We start from the raw sequence: 19,161 nt of genomic DNA, 5'->3' as shown, positions 1-19,161 counted from the left end.
CTTCCCTATCCCTCAGTTGTGGGATCCCCTGCTGGTCCATCCACTCCTGGGCCTCGGTTGTGGTCTCGAAGATGTATGATCTGCCATCATATAACACTTTCAATTTGGCCGGGTATTACAGCATGAATCGCACATTGGCGCCTCTAAGGCGTTACTTTGTCTGCCAAAATTGCACTCTGCGATGCTGCTTTTGTGCCGTATAATCCGGATAAATAGTTATTCTGGCAGCGTTATTACTCTCCCTCCCTGGAGAATGTCAAGATCTTTTCTCGGTCCTTGAAGTTCATAATCTTCGGTATCATGGGTCGTGGGGATGCTCCTGGGCGAGGTTTCCTTGTCAGGGCCCTGTGCGTGCTCTCCACCACAAAGCCCTGTGACAGGTTCCCTGCTCCCACCTCCTAGAGCAGTAGGTTATCTATATATTCCGTGCGGTCTCTGCCTTTCTCTCCTCCGGCAGTCCCACTATACGTACGTTGTTGCGCCTGGCCCTTCCTTCAGCATCCTCAGCCCTTTGCTCCAGGGTACGTATACGATCAAGTGCTTCCGCAATTTGGCTTTGGGTGGTAGTTACGTTCGCTGTGTTGCTCTGCACTTGCTGCTCTGCGGTGGTGACCCTCTCTGTCAGATTCCTCACATCTTGTCGTAGGAGTCCCAGGTCTACTATCACTGCGTCCATCTTGTATTCGAGTGATGTCTTCAGGTCCACTCTGGCTTCTAGTATACGGCCCTCCTCCTTTCCCTTCTCGGCCTGTGAGGGGCCTGACGTGCTAGAACCCGCTTCTGGTGTCTGCGTCGGGGGCCCATCGTTCTTCCGGGCGAACGCCTCCATGCTGGTTTGTTTTACTTTCCCTCCTTTCTGCTTCTCCGGCATGCCCGTGCCGATGGCGCTTCTTTGTTTGCATTGGGCCCCAGTCTTAATTCCCCCTGCCACAACTTTGTGTCCTGCCGGTGTCCTGGTGCAGTTCTCCGCCTGCTGATGTGGCCTCTTATGCCGTGGGGGTACCCGTGGCACTCCAGTCCACACTAGTTGCAGCTCCTGTTACTATGTCCTTTCTCATTTCTGCTGTGGCTCTGTTCCACCAGGGCCGGTCAGGCCCCTTTTGTGGATAGCAACTATGTCGTAGTCGCTATGGTTGATGCTGTGACTCACTGCACTGTGCTCGCATGTCCCCAGTCCAGGCTCCTCTTGTGGTGAGTACCATGGTGCCCTGATTGTGTGGGCTGAGCCTCTTCTTATAGGTCTTTATTGAATGTTCGTGCTCCCTTGTCCATGTCCATTTATGTTCATGCCCTCCTTTTTGCGGCTACTGAATGTGTGGTTACGAGCCCGTGGACTGTGGCCTCCCAAGTAATATGGCTAGTGTCACTTTGCCATACTAGTCCACCTCATCTATTGATGCGCACCACCTGCCACGTGCCGATTGTCCATGGCTTCCGGCCTCTCCACGTTCTGTCTTGCCCGTACCTCTGCCGTCCAGCTGTTGAGCCTTATCCTCTTCTCCCCGTGGTGGGTCTAGCTGAGCCGGTTCGGGGTTGGCCCTTTCTGCCTCAAGGGGCCTCGATGATGCGGCCTGTGGGCTGTCTTCCCTCATATATGGGATGGCGACCTGTGCCCCAGTGGTCTCCGCCCATCACTTGTGTTGCAGGCGGCCTGCTTTGTAGTTGCTCCTGCTGGCGTGCAAAGTCTTAGCATTCGCCAGTTTGCCCCCACACTTTCTTCCGGAATTATACGGTCTGCTGGCCAGATCAGGGTCCCCTTCGGCGAGCTGCCATGTTGCTACCGCCCCTCAGGTTGCACTTGCACTGTTGCGGGGTGCTATCCGCTTGCCGGGTTGCGATTGCCAGCGGTATTTGGCTTGTCAGGTTGTGCCGGATCGTGGCCCCTTGTCCGCCTCCCACTTGCCAATAGTCACTCACGGGTCACCTGCTCCCTGGACCTTGCCACAGTCTTGTGGGCGTCCCTGTGCTTCTTCTACCTTCTTCCTCGCCCGGGGAGTATTTGTCCCATATAATGCACAGGGAGGCCCTCCTCCAGCGTAAGACTTACTGCCTTGATGCGGCCCGGGCTGCGGCCTCTTTCCTTCTTTGTTGCTTTTGCCTTTCCCTTCGTTGCCCTGATGCGTGGCAGTGCTCCGACTTTTCTCCTTGGCGCTGGAGGTGTCCCCCTGCCCAATGTCCACCCAGGGGTAATGACGCGGCTGCACCTAGAGGGCTTACTTGAGCAGATTCCTGTATGCTCCAGCGTGTCTTCCGTCTGGATCTGGGTCTTCGCAGGTTCGACCTCGCAATCCGCTCTGCTTCACTCTGTGCCCTGCTTGGTACCAATGCAGAGTCTTCAGGGTGCCTTCTGCTGCACCTTCCGGAATCCAAGCTCTGGGGGCTTCGCTTTCCGTATTACCTCCTCACTCCATGACTCTGTTGTGATGGCCTCCCTCCGGGGCTGCATACACCCAATGTCCTTTGTCGTGGGTTCTTGCCTCGCCCTATGTCCGCCGATCCGCTTGTGCGCGTCCTACTGCGGGCGCAGTTTGCCAGCCTCTACGGGGTATTCTCGGCTCGCCTCCCCCCAGGCCAGGAGTCCGATATCGCTGCTAAGTCGCCACTCTCTGCCGGCTCCAGGCGTCCGGTGGCTCTCCTGTCTTCTGCAACGCTGCTTGCAATGCTGCCACCGCCAGGGTTTACCAGCTCACGGTTGCCTCCACCATTTTGTGAGGCGGTGCGGGTTTCGCTTCGGGCTCTCTCCCGGCCTCCCCGTCTTCCGTTTTTCCCCAGGCGTCTCCTCAGCTGTGCCTCCAACCTTAAGGCACCCTTCCCTCGAGTTTTCTCAGTTACCGTCGCATTTTATGCCAGCATTTGCCAGATCATGCGGGAGCTCTGAAAAACCATGTCTCTATCGCATGGCCACCAAGCCACGCCCCCACATAATCCAGTAAAATCTTATTGACTTCTTCCTAGAAGGCCTGTAGTGACGGGCAGGTGCGCCATATGTGAATCCAGCCCCCCTCAGCCCTCCACCCCCTCCAGCAACGATTTGAAATATTGGGGTTCAACCGGTGTAGCCTCTCTGGGGTGTAGTGCCATTGGTATAGGAGCTTCAGCCAGAATTCTCTAATCTGAATAGACGTGAAGAGACGAGTGATGTCTGACCATAGTGAGGCCCAGCTCTCCTCTGAGATCATGCCGTCTAATGTGTTCTCCCATCTGATTTGGAACGACAACTGCTTAGGCGGAAGGGCGTCCACCAGAAACCTGTAGATTTGCGAGATTAGATGTGTATCCCCTGGGTTTGATATTGGGAATTTCTCAAACGGTGTGAGGGGCCTGATTGCTGCAGCACGGTTAGGGGGGCCATGATCCAGTGGCGGACCTAGTAGTATGGGAAAGGTTGAGATTCCTGTAGACCAAGCTAATTTTTTACATGTAACAAATGATTTCATTCCTCCCCCCGAAAAATATCCCTAAGTTTTACACAGCCCGCCGCCTGCCAGTCGGGGAATGCACACGAGCCCAGACCCAGGGAGAACTGCAGGTTATCAAAGAGTGGTGTGAAAGGGGAGGGTTATGTCGTGATGTGGTGTAAGCACACTGCTTGGTCCCACGTGTCCTCAACCACTTTCGTAATGTCGCTAAAATGAATATTGCGGGGTCGATCTGCTCTCGGGAGCCATAGTTTTTCTCCCGTGTGGGGTCCTGCTACCGCTCTCTCCATGTACACCCATCTCTTATCTTTATTTTCCCCAAACCAATGCCTAATGACCCTAAACTGCGCCGCCCGGTAATATTCCTGGAAATTCGGGAGGCCTACTCCTCCTCTGTTTGGGGGGAGCATTAGGGTTCTCAGTGCGATTCGGGGTGTTTTGTTCGCCCAGATGTATTTGGAGATTAGTCTGTTTAGCGTCCTAAAGAAGGCGGTCGGGATGGGGATTGGGAGAACCTGAAATAGATACAAGGTTTGTGGAAGTATGACCATTTTAATAGTGTTGATACCGATAGACTGGACCATGTCTATAACTGCGCCTCAGTCTTGGCCAGCAGGGGATGGAAGTTAGCCTTGTAAAGCCCTCTTAATGTGCGCGTGATAGTCACCCCTAAGATGCAAATGCTATTGGGAACCCACTTGAGTTGCATCACAGCTTTCGCCTCTATCAATTCTGCCTTATTACCCGAGAGGTTCAGGATCTCTGACTACATAATGTTAATTTTTAGACCTGCAACCTTGCCAAACCCCTCCAGCTCACGCAGCACTGCAGGGAGGAAGGAGATCGGCTCGGTGAGTGTGAGCAGCATGTCGTCCGCGTATGCCATCAGTTTATGGACCTCCTCCCGAAGGAGATGCCCTTCATTGCGTCTAGGTTACGGAGTCTCGCGAGGAGCGGCTCTAGCTGCAGCGCATAAAGCAGTGGGGGGCAGGTTTGCCTTGTTTCCCTCTGGCGCAGAACCGGATCCGAGAGCTGGCCGGTCACCAACAGCTGCGCCATGGGGTGGGCGTAGTTTGCCCATTTCATCGCTATAAATTTAGGGCCGAACATGAAACTGTGAAGTGTATTGAAGAGAAAGGACCATTCGACACGGTCGAATGCCTTCGCTGCATCCAATGAGACCAGCACTTCTGGATCCCCTTTCTTCGCGACTTTTTCTAGCAAATGACAGATTCTCCTGAGATTGTCGTGTGTTTGGTGTCCCTTTATAAACCCAGTCTGATCCGGGTGCGTCAGTGTAGGCATCAGCTGCACTACCCTGTTTGCAAGAATCTTAGTGTCCGTGTTGATCAGTGCAATAGGGCGGTAAAGCCTGCAATAGATGGGCTCCTTCCCTGCTTTGGGGAAGAGAACTATCTTTGCCTCTTCCATGGAGTCCGTAATAATGACTGTGTTTGCAAAGAAGTTAAAAAGAGCCACAAGTCCGGGGGCCAGAGTCGCCCTGAACCACTTATATAAGGAGGCTGGGAACTCGTCCGAGCCCGGCGCTTTGTTTGGCGGGAGCTTTGCTACTGCGAATAGGACTTCCTCCCATGCAATGTCCCTCTCTAAGGAATCTCTATCTAAGGCTGTGAGGGTCTGCATAGATGCAGACTCGATAAACTCCTGCTGCACCCTCTGTTCGGAGTGATCCAATGTATAGAGAGTCGAATAGTCGGCGTGAAACTGTGCGGCTATGTGTTCTATAGCTGTATACCCTATTGCCAGGTGTGATTTCAATTGCCTGAATAGTTTGGGCCGCATTTCTTTGCTTTAGCTGTCTAGCCAGGAGTTTGTCTGCCTTGTTGGCCTTGATATAGTACCTTTGTTTTAATTACAGCAGACTTCTTTCTGCTTCTTTTGTGTGGAGGTCGAGCTTCCCCTTTGCGCATCTATCTTGCCTGTGCAGTTCTGGGGTGGAGTCGATTTCCATTCTGTACATGATCCGCTTTACCTCCGCTTCAAGATCCAATTCCAATTTTCTCTTAAGCCGTGTCCTATGTGCTTCAGTTGTGGTAAGTTCCTCCTTTATTGTTGCCTTAAATGCGCCCCAAACCACACCCTCTGGGGTATCTGCCCCTGAATTATTTTCAAAACAATCTACTATTTCGCCTTCCAGGGATTCGCAAGTGGGCTGAACGAAAAGTAGGGCCTTTGGGAAAGACCAGTTCCATAGCCTGGATTGCTGTGTGTGTAGCTTACGGGCAAAGGTAATGGAATCTATTGGCGAGGCACTTTTTGAATCTGTAATTGGTTCTTTTTTTTTTTTTTTGTATTATACAGGGATACAAGGGAAGCATATCTTTACATTGGTTTCATTGCGACTCCCATGATTAATGTGTAATAGCTCCAGGCGCAGTCGTTCGCGTTTCATTCCAGTTTATTTTTATTTTTCTAACCCTTTTTGACCCTTCACATTTACTTCACATTTGGTTAGTAGATGCTTTATTGATTCAATTCGACTTTCCCGGCAGAAACAACACAATCAAGTTCAACCACGATCCTACCCTATCCAGTGTGGGAATCAGATTTAGGTGGAAACGAATAAGAGTTGTTAGGTATTTTCACAATAAATGAAGGTAATGTGACCCTTTTTCTATGTATGTCCTTGAGAACGCTAAATGACGTATCTATCGATTTAATAATAATAATAATAATTCGGCATTTATATAGCGCTACGAACCCTCAGGTATCTGAGCGCTGCTTATTATTACCCACGGTGTGTGGTGCTCATTTATCGACCTCGGAAGGATGAAAGGCTGAGTTTGGCCCCGCCGGGATTCGAACCTGCGTTAGCAGGCTCTGCACGGATGTCAAAGCGAGCGCTCTACTCGCTGTGCCACTTGACCGGATTTGATCCCTGTTCGATGCCCATTTGTTTTTTTCTTCTTTTCGCTATATTCAGCCTGTCAGTTCTTCCATAGTTCACCCTATTAGGTTTAAGTAGTCTATTCCTTCCTTCATAAAATTGCCTACCTCTGCAACTTGGTCCATGATGTATACTTCTTTCAGGACTTCAAACATAGAGTTCATTGGCGGTGTGAGAATCTTGCTCATTAAATTCAATCTACACTACCATACCATAGCAGACAGTGAAGGCAGACCTAACCTCTTTCTTATTATTGGTACCGGCAAAGACTGAGGGATATTCATCACTGGTCTCCACATTGGACCATGTATTTTTTTTTGGTTTTTAGGCCTTTCATTCCTTGGGCTGTAGAAGTTCCAGTCCATACATTTATTTTGGTATGGCTTTCATTTTATATTAGTTAATCAGTGGGATGAGTGTAAATCTGCAGTATTTTTTTTTATCTTCATCTGTGCTCATCTTCATCTGTGTCATTTTTCTTTGATCAGTAGGTCTTCCCACTGTCACTGTATGCTTTTTTAACTTTTTTATTATGAAGCCCAGGTGTGTGATGGGTTGAACATGCTCTATTGGTACTTTATCCCAGGAGATATTCCATCTTTTCTTCTGATTTTTAAATATTATTATTTTGACTTGTTCTCATTTATTTTTAGATTGTGTTCCATATATTTACTGAGTGCTGTCAATTTTCTCTGCAGTGCATTTTTGGGTTGAGACAAAGAAGCTGTTTTCTGAAGAGGATGATAGATGAAATTACCCAATTTCACAGGGAAATAATGTGCATGTTGTAAACAATCTCTCAAATCTGCTACTTCTACATTAAAACGTTTTGGAGCTAATGCCCTGCCTCAATCATATGGATTGTCAATCCCTCTGGACAGCACACCCAACCCCCTTATTCAGCCTTATCCGTATATGTGTATTATCCTCCAGCATCATGATCTTTTTTTACTAATCCCAATGGTATTCCCCAGTCCTGTAGCTTTTGCCAAAGGGTTGATTTTACCACTTTATCAAATGCTGCACTTAACTCAAGGATGCTAAGCAGACCGGAGATGCCTCTTTTTTTTGTGGCTCTTGCGTGAAGTAGGATTAGTATAAAGCTCTTTAGGGTTGTACCTTGTACCCATTCCTGCCCGAAATCCTGTTTGCTGCCTGCTAACATATCCACCTCACTTGCGCATGCCAAGAAGATTTTACTGGGTACATGGTAAATGGTAATGTTTATTTATAAAGCGCCTATACACAAGACAAGTGTTCCAAAGCGCTCAAGGAGGGAGGGAAACAAGGGGAGAAAAAACTGTCATTCAAAGCCCTTGAATTTCTTAACGATACAAGTATGCACGGCCAGAGTAAGTGCATATAGTACAGTTACCAGTGTAGATAAGGGCAAATAGGTCTGACAACGATTCTGCAGTTTTTCCAAGTGCATTTAGGCACCACCATGCAAGGGGGGGGGGACAGGGAGGATGGATCTACAATCTTCAAAGAGATGGTACGATTCAGATCGATCAAGTGCACAGACGGTATAGGGGCGGGAGGGCGGAGCGAGTGAGTGCAAGGTGGCGGGAGTGGGGGGGCCGTAAGTGCGCCCAGTCAGTCATAAACTGGGGTAAGTGCTGAGAGCGGCCACTCTCATGAGTCATTAACCAAGTGCATCATTAACTAAGTGCAGTAGTGATGAGGCAAATGCAGGCCCGGGGGCAAGCGCAAAGAGGACTGGCGAGGGTGCCAGGGACCTGCAAGACTCTGAGGTACACCCGGCGGCTAGTATGCAAGCTGTGTGGAAAAGGAGGGGGAGAGGGATAGAACAGAGAGAAAAGTAAGCAGGGTAGAGGGAGGGAGGGAGGAGGAAGAGGAGAAAAGGAATGTCTTGAGGAGTTTCCATAACTTAAGGAGATCAGGCTCAAGACGTAGGGTGGCAGGGAGGCAATTCCAGAGGGAGGCCCCTGCTGAGGATAAAGATCTCCCTCCAAACCTCTGCTTGGAGAACCGGCTCACTCACAGATGGTTGAAGGTAGATGAGCCGAAGGCTCTGGAAGGACAGTATTCAGGTAGGCATCATTGCAGATAGGTAGGTCCCAGGCCCCTTCTGGACAATGCAAAGGATCTTGAAGTTTATCCTTGCAGCTCCGGGGAGCAAGTAAAGGGATTTCAGCGCCAGAGAGATGCAGTCCCTAGGCTTAAGGCCAAGGATAAGTCTTGCAGTTCTGTTCTGGATGAGTTGCAACGGGCACAAAGCAGAGGTAGGGAGGTTGAGAAAATAGGCTTTTGCAGTAGTCCAGCCTTGAGAGAACCAGAGCTCTGGAGGCAGTGAGCTGCTGGGGAAAGGTGAGAAAAGGAAGAGTACCTCTGAGGAGGTGCAGCTGGTAGTTGGACTTTTTAGAGCTGTCCGAAATGTGAGTGGAGAAGGAGAGAGTGGGGTCGAAGATGACAGAGGTTTTTTTGCCTCGCAGGTGGGTGCGGGCGCAGGGCCAAGGGAGGTCGGCCAGAGTGAGAGTGGGAAAGCGGGAGCAAGAGTCCCAATGCAAACAATCTCAGTCTTACTGGCATTGAGGCAGAGGTTGTTTGCAGCACACCATGACCGAATTGCAGACAGACAGTCAGATATGAGTGAGGTAGAGGAGGTGGCTGAGGGTAGCTTGAAGGAGAGTTGAGCGTCATCCGCATAACATTGGAAGTTAGAGAAGGAAGTGGCAATCACACGTGCCAGAGCAGCCATGTAGACCTTGAATAACCAGGGGGATGGGTTTGAACCCTGGGGAATACCACATGTTAAAAGAGTGATAGTAGAGAGGAAGGACCCAAGTTCCACCTGGGGTGGACGGTCGGAGAGGAAGGAGGTTAACCATGCCAAAGCCTGACTTGTGATTCCCAGGGTATCACAGAGACTTTCGATCAGTGTTATTGGTTGATGGTTTAGTGGGTCAAGCTTATCTGCTTTCTTATAGATTGCCACTATGTTTGAAATATGCCATGAAATTGGCATCCTGTTCTCCTTTATTATTCCCAGGAATAGCCTAAACGGGATATCGGCCCACATTTCTGTTTTTCTTTAAGTAGTCTATTAGACATCCCATCTGGTCCTGCGGCCCTTGAGTTTTTTGCCTGCGTTATAATTCCCTCTATGGACTCCCTTGAAAACATCCTCTCCCAGTCCAGTAGATCTTGCCATTTTATGTAGTTTCTCATTACAGAACTATTATTGAATGTTGCTGAGTAGGTAACCACCCACTTTTGTTCCCATATTGGATTTAGCATAACTTCCTCACTCATGCTTTTCCCCACTCTTCATTAACTTCCAGAACAGAGAAGATTTCTTCGATAATAAGGTTGCTAACATAACCTTGCTTTCTTTAAGTGCCATTTCATATTTGTGTCTCTTCAACCAATTCTTACATGACGGGGTCAATTTCTTTTTGGCTACTAAATATTGGCAAGAATACTTTTCCCATGTTAATTCTGTATTTCTCAGGCCTATTCTGAATGTTAAATGTTAAATGTATTTATATCACGCACCGCCACCAACGGAGTTGGTCCCCAGACGCTCTGGTGAATCTGCAAACAAGAAGGCGGGCGGGGTGGGTTAGTCAGGATAAGCGGGAGTAGGAGCGAGTGAGGTGGTGTGCTGTTGGCAGCTTCAGTTTGGTATACACCGTGCGCTGAGCTTTGGTGCAAGTATTGGACCGGGGTGAGACCTTGTGTGCTGTTGGTGCTGTTTATGTGCTGTTGGTTTGTTGTTGATGTGGTGTGGTAAAGTGTGTGCGGTTTGCTGGGCGAGAGATGGTTGTTTGAATTTTTGGGTGAGTTAGGAATGCAGAAATTTGAAGGAAGGGTTAGTGGGTTGAGAATCCTGGTTGTGCCACATCTTGTTTGGTTTAATTAGTCTTACTATGGGTGGGATCAGTTGCTACTATCCTTTTTTGACCGTCTGATGGTTGTGGGTGTTAGCGCGGCGCACTCCCTGCTGTATTCTAATGAACTTTGTATAATATGATTGGGTGTGTCTATTCTCCTCCTTAGGTTTCGGAGCTGGGGTTCGGTGGCCCCTGTTCCCTTGCTCTCTATGTGAATGAATGGGTCTGTTGGGGCTTGGTGTGGTACAGGGCTAGGATGCTATAGATGAATCTTCAAAGTGCTTTAGTCTTGGTCTGCCTATGTATTCAGTGTTTAGTGTCCTCCTCTCGTGGCTATCTCTCATTATGTGGTATGGTATGTTGTGGAGTGTCTTCCTTTGATTCTGTTTGTAGTCGATTGCTTGGTGGCAACCGGGATGGGTATCTTCATTCATCAATTTTTTGCTGTGTCTCTCTCTGTGCGTGGTCTTCTGCTTACGCAGTAAAAAGCCAGGATTTTAGCAGTTTCCTGAAGGTTAGGTGGTTTCTTGTGTTCCGTATGTTCTTTGGTAAGCCGTTCCAAGTTTTCGGTGCCTGGTGAGAGAAAGAGGATCCTCAGAGTTTTCTTTTGTTGTAGGGTTTCGGTTCCAGGCGGATGTGTTGCTTGATCTGAGCGTTCTTGTTGGCTGATGTAGGTGTAACTTGTCTCTCAGGAATTCTGCGCCTTGGTTGTGTATTGCTCTGCGCATGATGCACATTGATTGAGAATTTTATTCGTTGTTTTATTGGTAGCCAATGTAGTGTTTTTAGTGCAGGTGTGATGTGTTATCTTCTGGGTAGTTTGAGAAGCAGTCTTGCTACCGGTTTTTTATATGCGTTGTGATTTTTTTAGGAGTCGTTGAGCCATATCCAAGTATAGGCTATTGGCGTAGTCTACTTTGGACATGACGAGAGCAATTATGGTCAGTGTTTTGTTGGCGAATTATAGGAACGGTAGGATCCTTTTTGCCGTTCGCAGGAGAGAGAAGCATTTCATGAGTAGAGGGTTTACGTGTTGCTCTAGAGTGAGATTGTTGTCCATCAGTACCCCCAGGTTTTTTACAATTGACGAAGGCGCTCGGGTTGTACTGAGTTCTCTTGTAAAGGTTTCATGTAAATTGTTTTACTAAAACCAGATCATCGAACAAGTGGGTGTCGATTTGCATATGCTGCATTGGTGCTTTTATCAGTAAAGTCGATTTTGAGTGAAATAAAAAAGATAAAATCGAAATCAAATGAAAATAGGTCAATCCAGTCCCACAGTTCTTTTGAACGAAATCCATGATTCTTATAGATTAATTTGATTAAATAATACTAAACCGTTTAATTTAGTTTGTAGCAAAAATCTCACAATGTATTCTCTAAATGTATAGTTTATACTTGGCATTGGAAAATCTAATTTTGAATGTCCAATTGATGATGTAATTCTAAACATGGCAGAGAGTGATTTCTACATGGAAAGAGAAGTATCATCGCTTATAATCGCTTGTTTGACTTAAGCCTGTTGTGAAATTGGGTACGGGAAATCAGTTCTGTGAGCTTGTCTAAAAGTCAGTATTAGGCAGTATTTGGACCGTGCGTAGGTAGTTAGGCTAGCTCCAGTCCACTTAAGGACCTGGATATTTTTATGGAACAATCTTACATTTGGTTAGTATAACCATGTTTGGTTAATTGATTATCATGATACTGACACTGGTTCACTTACTTAAGTTGCAGACCTGACGAACCACGCAGCTCTAGTAGAACTAAAGTCTGAAATGTATGACCAGTGCCGCCTCCGGATATGCAATAACCAAAACCCACCCTCCTGCACACAGGTGCCCCGAAGACTATTCTAGTGAGTGAATATCGGAGGGTCCGTTTATAAGGGTGCTATTAGAAACGTTGCTATCAAGGGCACAATACGATGTTGAATGTTTCAGAGACTGCCAGACTGTGCACGAAAGGTGGTTCCATAGTACTTAGTTTCTCTTGCTCTTACCAACGCATTCCAATGTTTTCAGAATACTGCAAATAGCAGATGTTGCTATAGCCCAACACAGTGGCGCTCTCGTCCTCTGGCAAGGAAGACCAACTGGAATCTGAGCCTTCTGCAGCAGGCTGATTCCAGCCGCTGTGCTTCTCTTTCTGACATGGAGACCAAAACTTGGTAAACATGGTACAACAATATAGATTAAGTCTTGGGACCTGAGTCACAGGGCGTTTTCCAATGGGATTGTGCCATTATACAATGCTTCTGTGACTCAGGCCCTGAATGGCTAAACATTGAGCCCTCCATTGAACTCCATGCAGATGGATCTATCCTTATGAGACTGATGAACTGAATGCCATTGAAATGGGATGCAATAGCTATTATAACAGTGTTGAAGCGGGAGCATTCTGTGACAAAGACGTATATAATACAAGCATTGGCAATGCCAACACTTTGGGCTTCGGTGTGGGAAAGGCATTTTAACTGGCGATTGATGGTAGCAAGTGCAAAAGGGTGTGAGTAACTGGGCATCTAAAAGCAGTGTCTGGCAAATGGCCAATACTTACACAAAAGCTAAAACTGTTGACTTTGCCAATGCGTAATGCTTATTTTTAACAGGACTTCAGTGGGGGACTCGCAGAGTGGTTATAAATAGAGTGGCTGGCTGAAGACAACCTTGTTAAGACATTTTTATTACACCAGTAGCAGGTTTATAACGCCAATTAAGTCATTAACTCTCAAGACTGCTCTGAAAAAACACCAGCAGGCACTTCTAGGACATTTGATGGTAAGGCTTGATTAAAGCGAGCTCAAAGAGTTCCCACGAGGGGCAGGAACTGGGTGGGAATCGCCATGGGGATTTGCCTGGACATGTGCAGGCAAAGGATGGGCTTATAACGAAACAAACAACCAAACACCTCCAAGCTGTGCGTTCTTCCTCATATGCCATTTCTCCCTATCTCTACTCTAATGCAATAGTTTAGTCTTCTAGGTGTCGCAAGTAACACGGAATAGCCCAAACAAAAAAACTGAAAGGGTGTAAAAATCCAACCATTCTATTCTTGAAAAGAACCCACAGACTATGATGGTCCACTCATCTGGGTTGTTCTTTGCTAGTTTGCTCTACTTTAGTAATCGACTCTCCAAATAATGCCTTTCGCCCATCCATCTTATCTGGATTCGTGTTCCTGAAGTTGCTGTGGTGTCCTGTTCACGCCTATCATTGCACATTCTTGAAAAATCTGATGGGAAATAGGCTTTATCCGCGCCCAGTTGTATTATTGGCTAATTTAATTCATACAGAATGTATTCATGTTTATGCTATCCACAGATAGCCGTACATAATCTTATAAAAAAAAGACCCAACAACTCGTTCAAAACAGGACGGGGTAAATACAAGATTGTTATGTAATATGATGTACACATTATCTTAAACATTTTACTTGTCCTCCTGCAATACAAAAAGAGGTTTAGGTGCCTTCCTATACAATGTAAAACAATTATTCCCGAACGATATTTGCACGCTGAATCCCACATCAAATTCGGCCCAGGCCAGCAACCACTTACTTTATAACCTAGCAATTCACATAACGTATGCACCCAACACGTAAAACTCCTAAATAGAATGTTACAGTTTTAGTCGTAACTGCCAATTAATTGTCATTTGCATGCTTTTGTAAATGTATAGTCTCATGTGATGTGCTTCTCCTGCAAGGCACTGTTTAACATGCGGGTTTCCACTACTGTAATGCAACTTGACGAAATGTACACCTAATACGCATGTACATTTGATCAGATGTGCTTGTAATGTATACCAAATATGCATATCAAGTCTTTCAGAGGCCTCATTTGCAGTCAGCTGCTTTAGAGCGGATAGATGCTGTGATACATATTGCTTAGTCCACCTTTTAGTGCAGCGTCTCCTTATTAGTTGTCTGAGTCGCACTCCAAATTTGGTTCATGCCAGCAACCACACATTCACCGACATAGCCAATTGCGGGGCATCCAAAACATTAAGCAGCTAAATATAACATTGTGAAATTAGTAATCTATGCCAAAAATTGTCGTATGCATACAGTAATACATTTATATTATCATGTAATGTGCATATACTGCAATACAGTGTATGCGTCACATCTAGATGGAATTGTGAAGTTTAGCATGTACCACATCTAGATAGTGATGCCATCAAACAGCCTTTCTAAAAAAAGAAATCTAACCCTCTGCATACATATCTCAAACTCTAAACAGAACCATAACTCTAATGCACAACAAACCTCACTACAGTGCAACAACAAAACATACCACACATAGCCTTGCACAACAGCACATGACGGCTCCCAACCGAAAAGCACACCTAAGCTCAGTGAACGGTGTAAACCGAACAGAGGCTGACAGCAGCACATCACAGCTCTCTTGCCTTTCTCCCGCTCAGTCCTACTAACCTTCTTCCCTTTTCAGATCCGCCAGAGCGCCAGGGGACCACTCCGGTGGTGATAGTGACTCTTAACATTAGCATTGTCTACCATTTTGTGAAACCTAGGCCTTTTCTCCCACTATCTAGGAATCTCAAATCTGTGTGTTTTCTCATTGTCTACCACTTTGTGAAACCTAGGCCTTTTCTCCCACTATCTAGGAATCTCGGATCTAGGTGAGTTTTTCTCATTGTCTACCATTTTGAGAACCAGAAGGAAACTACTAGGAAGCATAGACCCAGCAGGAAACAACAATCCCAAGGAGGAACCCATGACCCCTAACTTAATATTCCCTAACCAGAGGGCGGGGTGGGGGGGCCACCCGGCCACCCATGTCCACATACCATTAGCCCACAGAGGAAACTTGGATAGTTCAGGACCCCACACGGGATGGGGAGCGAGGGACAAGAATCTGCTAACCTAAACATTGCCAACCCCAGGGCGGGGGAACACACCCGCATCAGTCAGGTACACATAACACTAGAGCAATACAGAAGTAAACTGCCACCCCTCAACATGCCTGACAACTAGGCGGCCAAACAATTCCAATCACGCAGGGTAATCATAGATGTTGAGCGCAGAAACGCAAAGACAAAGAGGTAAGGAAAACCTGCTAACCCAATTCTAAAACCTCAACTTTCTGCATACACTTCTCATACAGAAATTTGCACAATCACTTCTCTGCACAGTAATCCGCACATACTTCACCACATTGCAACAACAGACTAAAAACACATAACCCAGCACAACAGCCCATGGGAATTTGCACCAACCCGAAAAACGCACTTAAACTCAGCGAACAGTGCAAACCGAACTGAAGCTGCCAACAGGCCATCACACCTCTCACTTTCCTATTCCCACTACACCCTACTAGCCCCTGCAGCCCCCTTTTTTCACACCCTCCTTTTCAGGTCCGCCAGAGGACCAGGGCACCACTCCAATGGTGACGGGGCACGGTACAAGTACCTTTAACATTAACATATGTGTTCAGGCTACAGTCTGCTGAATCCCCCAGAAACCTGAAACACTTTGAGTACATCACCATGGCAATGAAGTGCTATAGAAATATCATATAATAAAACACAATGCTTTCTCAGCTCTTTGTCTACATACATTTCATTAACCTTCTTCATTTTACTACAATTATGTACCTTTTGTATTACTAAACTGTCTCTTGGACCGCTTCATAAACTGCAGAGGTATGTGTCTGTTCTGAAGCACTTTCTTCTGCAGTCCACCATCAAGATCTGTACCCGATCAAATCAGAAATGCATAACAAGTGTTGAGTACCTCTGCATAGATATGAAACATGACTACGTAAGAAAGCTATGGTTCAGGGCTTATATGAAAATGGCCTTAAATCCAGAAGAAGGGCTCACTTATGTGACATTCGAGGGAATGGGCATTTTGACAAAGTTAGGTTGCCCCCATTATTGGCATTCACCAACCTGCCTGTTTTTAATATCCACTTGGGCAGATAACTAGATGCTACCTTAAGATTTGATTTGGATTTTCCCCTTTCATCTGCAGTTAAATTCAGCTTAAAGAGATCGAGAAAATATTAAATAGAAGCAAAAGCATTTGTGTTGGTTTCTAGAGGGAAACCTTATCTAGGATCATTTGAATTGCGTCTCTAGCGTAAGACTAGAGCTCCCTTCCAAGCCTCTCGTTTTCAGTCTGTATAACATAGTCTTGACTTTTGCCACACAAATGTTTTGTCCTTATTTGAGTAAGCCTCAAACATAGGGTCAGGGCCGAACTGCCAGATTTTTGTGTTTTAGGGCTAACACCCAGGGCCCGGTTATCTAACATTTTAAGCTGTGCTAGAAATTGTGCAAATGCTTCGATAATTATAAGTTGAGGTGGTCCAGAAATATGCATATCTTGGGATCGCTCTTTAACGGAGCACGACCTTGAATTTACAGGCCCCACAATGCAAAAAAGGAAAGTTCTGTGCCAGATTATCAAAGTTTTGCCACGTGAAAAAAAAGAGTGCAGTTGAATTTAGAACTTATTTTGCTGCTTAAGTAATACGAAATAGAGAACACCGGTTTAGACCCAATTTGTATTAGCTAAAAATGTTTTTGTTGGGGCAAAAATGAAACCCGCTGTGTTGTTTACGTTGTTTTCGGAGTCCGATGAAAAGAAATGCAGTTAACACCTTTCTTCTTATGTTATGTGGCAAACAAAGTACAAAAGCAGTCTGGTTCATATTTGCTCTCGGGCAAACCTTTTTAGATAATACGGTTTCTGACAAAACTGTGAAGGCGAGCGTCCCCAGATAGCACGATCCTCCCCACAATGAGAGGCAATAATGGACTCTCCCAAGATGGGAATAAGGCTAAGACAAAGTGCGGGTGAGCTTAATGGGAGTTTATATAAGTCAGAATAGGGCATGCAAAGGACTCTGCAAACTCCGAGAGCGCTCTGTCTGACAATAGCAAAGACAGGCGTATATATTTACAAAATGCGTCATAAGAACCTACACACTATAGGGGGCACAAGTTTGTGGGGATTGGGTGGCGACGACTAACTATAGGTGCAGCTGTGATGTGGTTTGCTGTGGTTGGTGGACGTCACTGGTTACCCACGTGGGCCGGGCCGGGCAGGTCAGCTGGGCTCATCCGGACGGTGTTGTTGTGCCAGCCGTGACCAGTGTCAGTGATGAACGTCTTTCTTGGCTTTTTGCAATATTATCTTCCCCGGTAAATCTTCCAATAGGTTATTCTACAGGTTAATGCAACACAGGAGGAATGCGCCTAGAGTGGGGTCTTTTGGTGATACATCAATACATGGTTACCATCGTCCTGTTGACCGGGTATCATAGGTCGCGAGGTTCGGTCTCAGGCCAAGGGACGAGCTGTCCAAGTTATCATGTCCCGTTAGAAGTCATTATGAATGTGTTCCTACAGTGTTGCTATAATATTGGGTGTCCTAATTTTACAGGGGCCATTAACTTGTGGTGAGCTGGTGGGTCGTGGAGCCTAAGAAAGGGCGCCTTCGCGCCTGCGTTTATGGCCGGGGTTTACTGCTGGGTTGTAAATAATTCAGGTGGCTGGCCGCGGCCCTGGGAGCTGCGGGGGAACGTGAATGTTTGAAGCGGCTCCAGCCGACTTGGGGGAGGTGAAGCAGAGCAGCACAGGCCTCTGGTTTCCGTCTGGCAGGCTTCAATGGGGAGGAAGGGGAAATGGCCTTGGATATGCCCACAATGGTATTTTCCTCGTGCGTTGCAGATTATGTGGAAGAGGCATAAAGATTCATATAATGTACAAAACTCATTGAGTCTTTTCAAAGCTTATGTTTTCTACATTGTTAGTGCCTTTTACATGGCCATTTCAAATGCGTTACCTATATGTTAAGTATTTGACAACCACAACATTTTGTTACATTTCTATACATGCGTGGGTTAAGCGAGGTAGTAATAAGGTTGGTGGAGCACGCCGGAACAGCTGGCCAATGAGACTGATGGCAGTGACACATGGTGAGCTTGGACATTCAAATACATATTGTGCAGTTTCGTGCACCATTTACATGAGCTCCCAATGGGGTTGAATGTGTCTTCCTTTGCACTCTAGCAGCATTAGTTCAGTTATGGCATGGGACCTTGGGGTGCATTCTTCTCGGCGAAACATATAACATGAAAACCCCGGGACACTTTTACCATTTGCGCATAGCTACGGGGATGTGGGTACTTCAACCAGAATGCCATATAAACACACATTCTGCCATCTTCATGGAGGTTACATGTTTTAGTCAAAAAGGTCATGGAGAGAAGAGTTCCATCACAGGTAGTTTGCTCATTAGTATTTGGGGGCTCTGCTTTTGTCGGGGGACCATTTTACAGTTCTTTTCCACCCCGGCCCTGCTGGCCGGGTCATACTGAGAACAGTGATACACAGCGGAAGGTGAATGTTACAGTGTTTGCATCTAGGACTAGCTCATGTCCGTCTGTTTGTGGGAACGGGCTCTCAGCGGATCTGCCAGGGAGCTGCAGCCTCAGGGACACGTGAGACTCTCCAAGGGTGGGGGCCGTGCTGCAGTGCACAGGGCCCATGCCATTTTGATTTCACAAAATGGTTTCCAGGGCCTAGCTTAATACAGCATGTTTGGTCAATGTCTTCAGCCAGTGGTCCACCCGCCACCTGGGCCCTGGTGGCAGGGGGAACCCCCGACGAGCCATGGACTTCACAAGGGGGAGAGGCTGCAGGGGAGGGGGGGGGGCTCTTGGACCAATCCTCCCATACAACTGGTTTGTTCCTTTTTGTATTTTCCAGTATACAGGAGAGCTTTCCATATCCCAATTAAGAAAACGTTAATATCTTGATTGTTTATGATCGCTTTCCTGTCTTTCACAAATACATAATTATGATACATTGGCAACCCCAACAGGTCTGGCTTTGTAAATGTAGGAGGTAGGATTTTTCTTTAGTAAAGCCCTTGCATGACAAAAAAGGCTTGCACTTTATATTTGCAAGCCAAGCCCTTTTGCCTTTGCCAGTGTTTGCCATTGCAG

The 19,161-nt window shown here is 46.7% G+C and overlaps 1 protein-coding gene across 1 annotated transcript in view; it reads left to right on the top strand.

Moving 5' to 3' along the window:
• Positions 1–19,161, top strand: part of PXYLP1 (2-phosphoxylose phosphatase 1) — a 696,133-nt gene that overhangs the window by 356,480 nt on the left and 320,492 nt on the right. The window lies entirely within an intron of this gene.

The sequence above is a fragment of the Ambystoma mexicanum genome, chromosome 10 (genome assembly GCF_040938575.1).
Source record: "Ambystoma mexicanum isolate Mex_15411 chromosome 10, UKY_AmexF1_1, whole genome shotgun sequence".
NCBI lineage: Eukaryota > Metazoa > Chordata > Amphibia > Caudata > Ambystomatidae > Ambystoma > Ambystoma mexicanum.
This window is presented reverse-complemented; position numbering and strand designations above follow the sequence as displayed.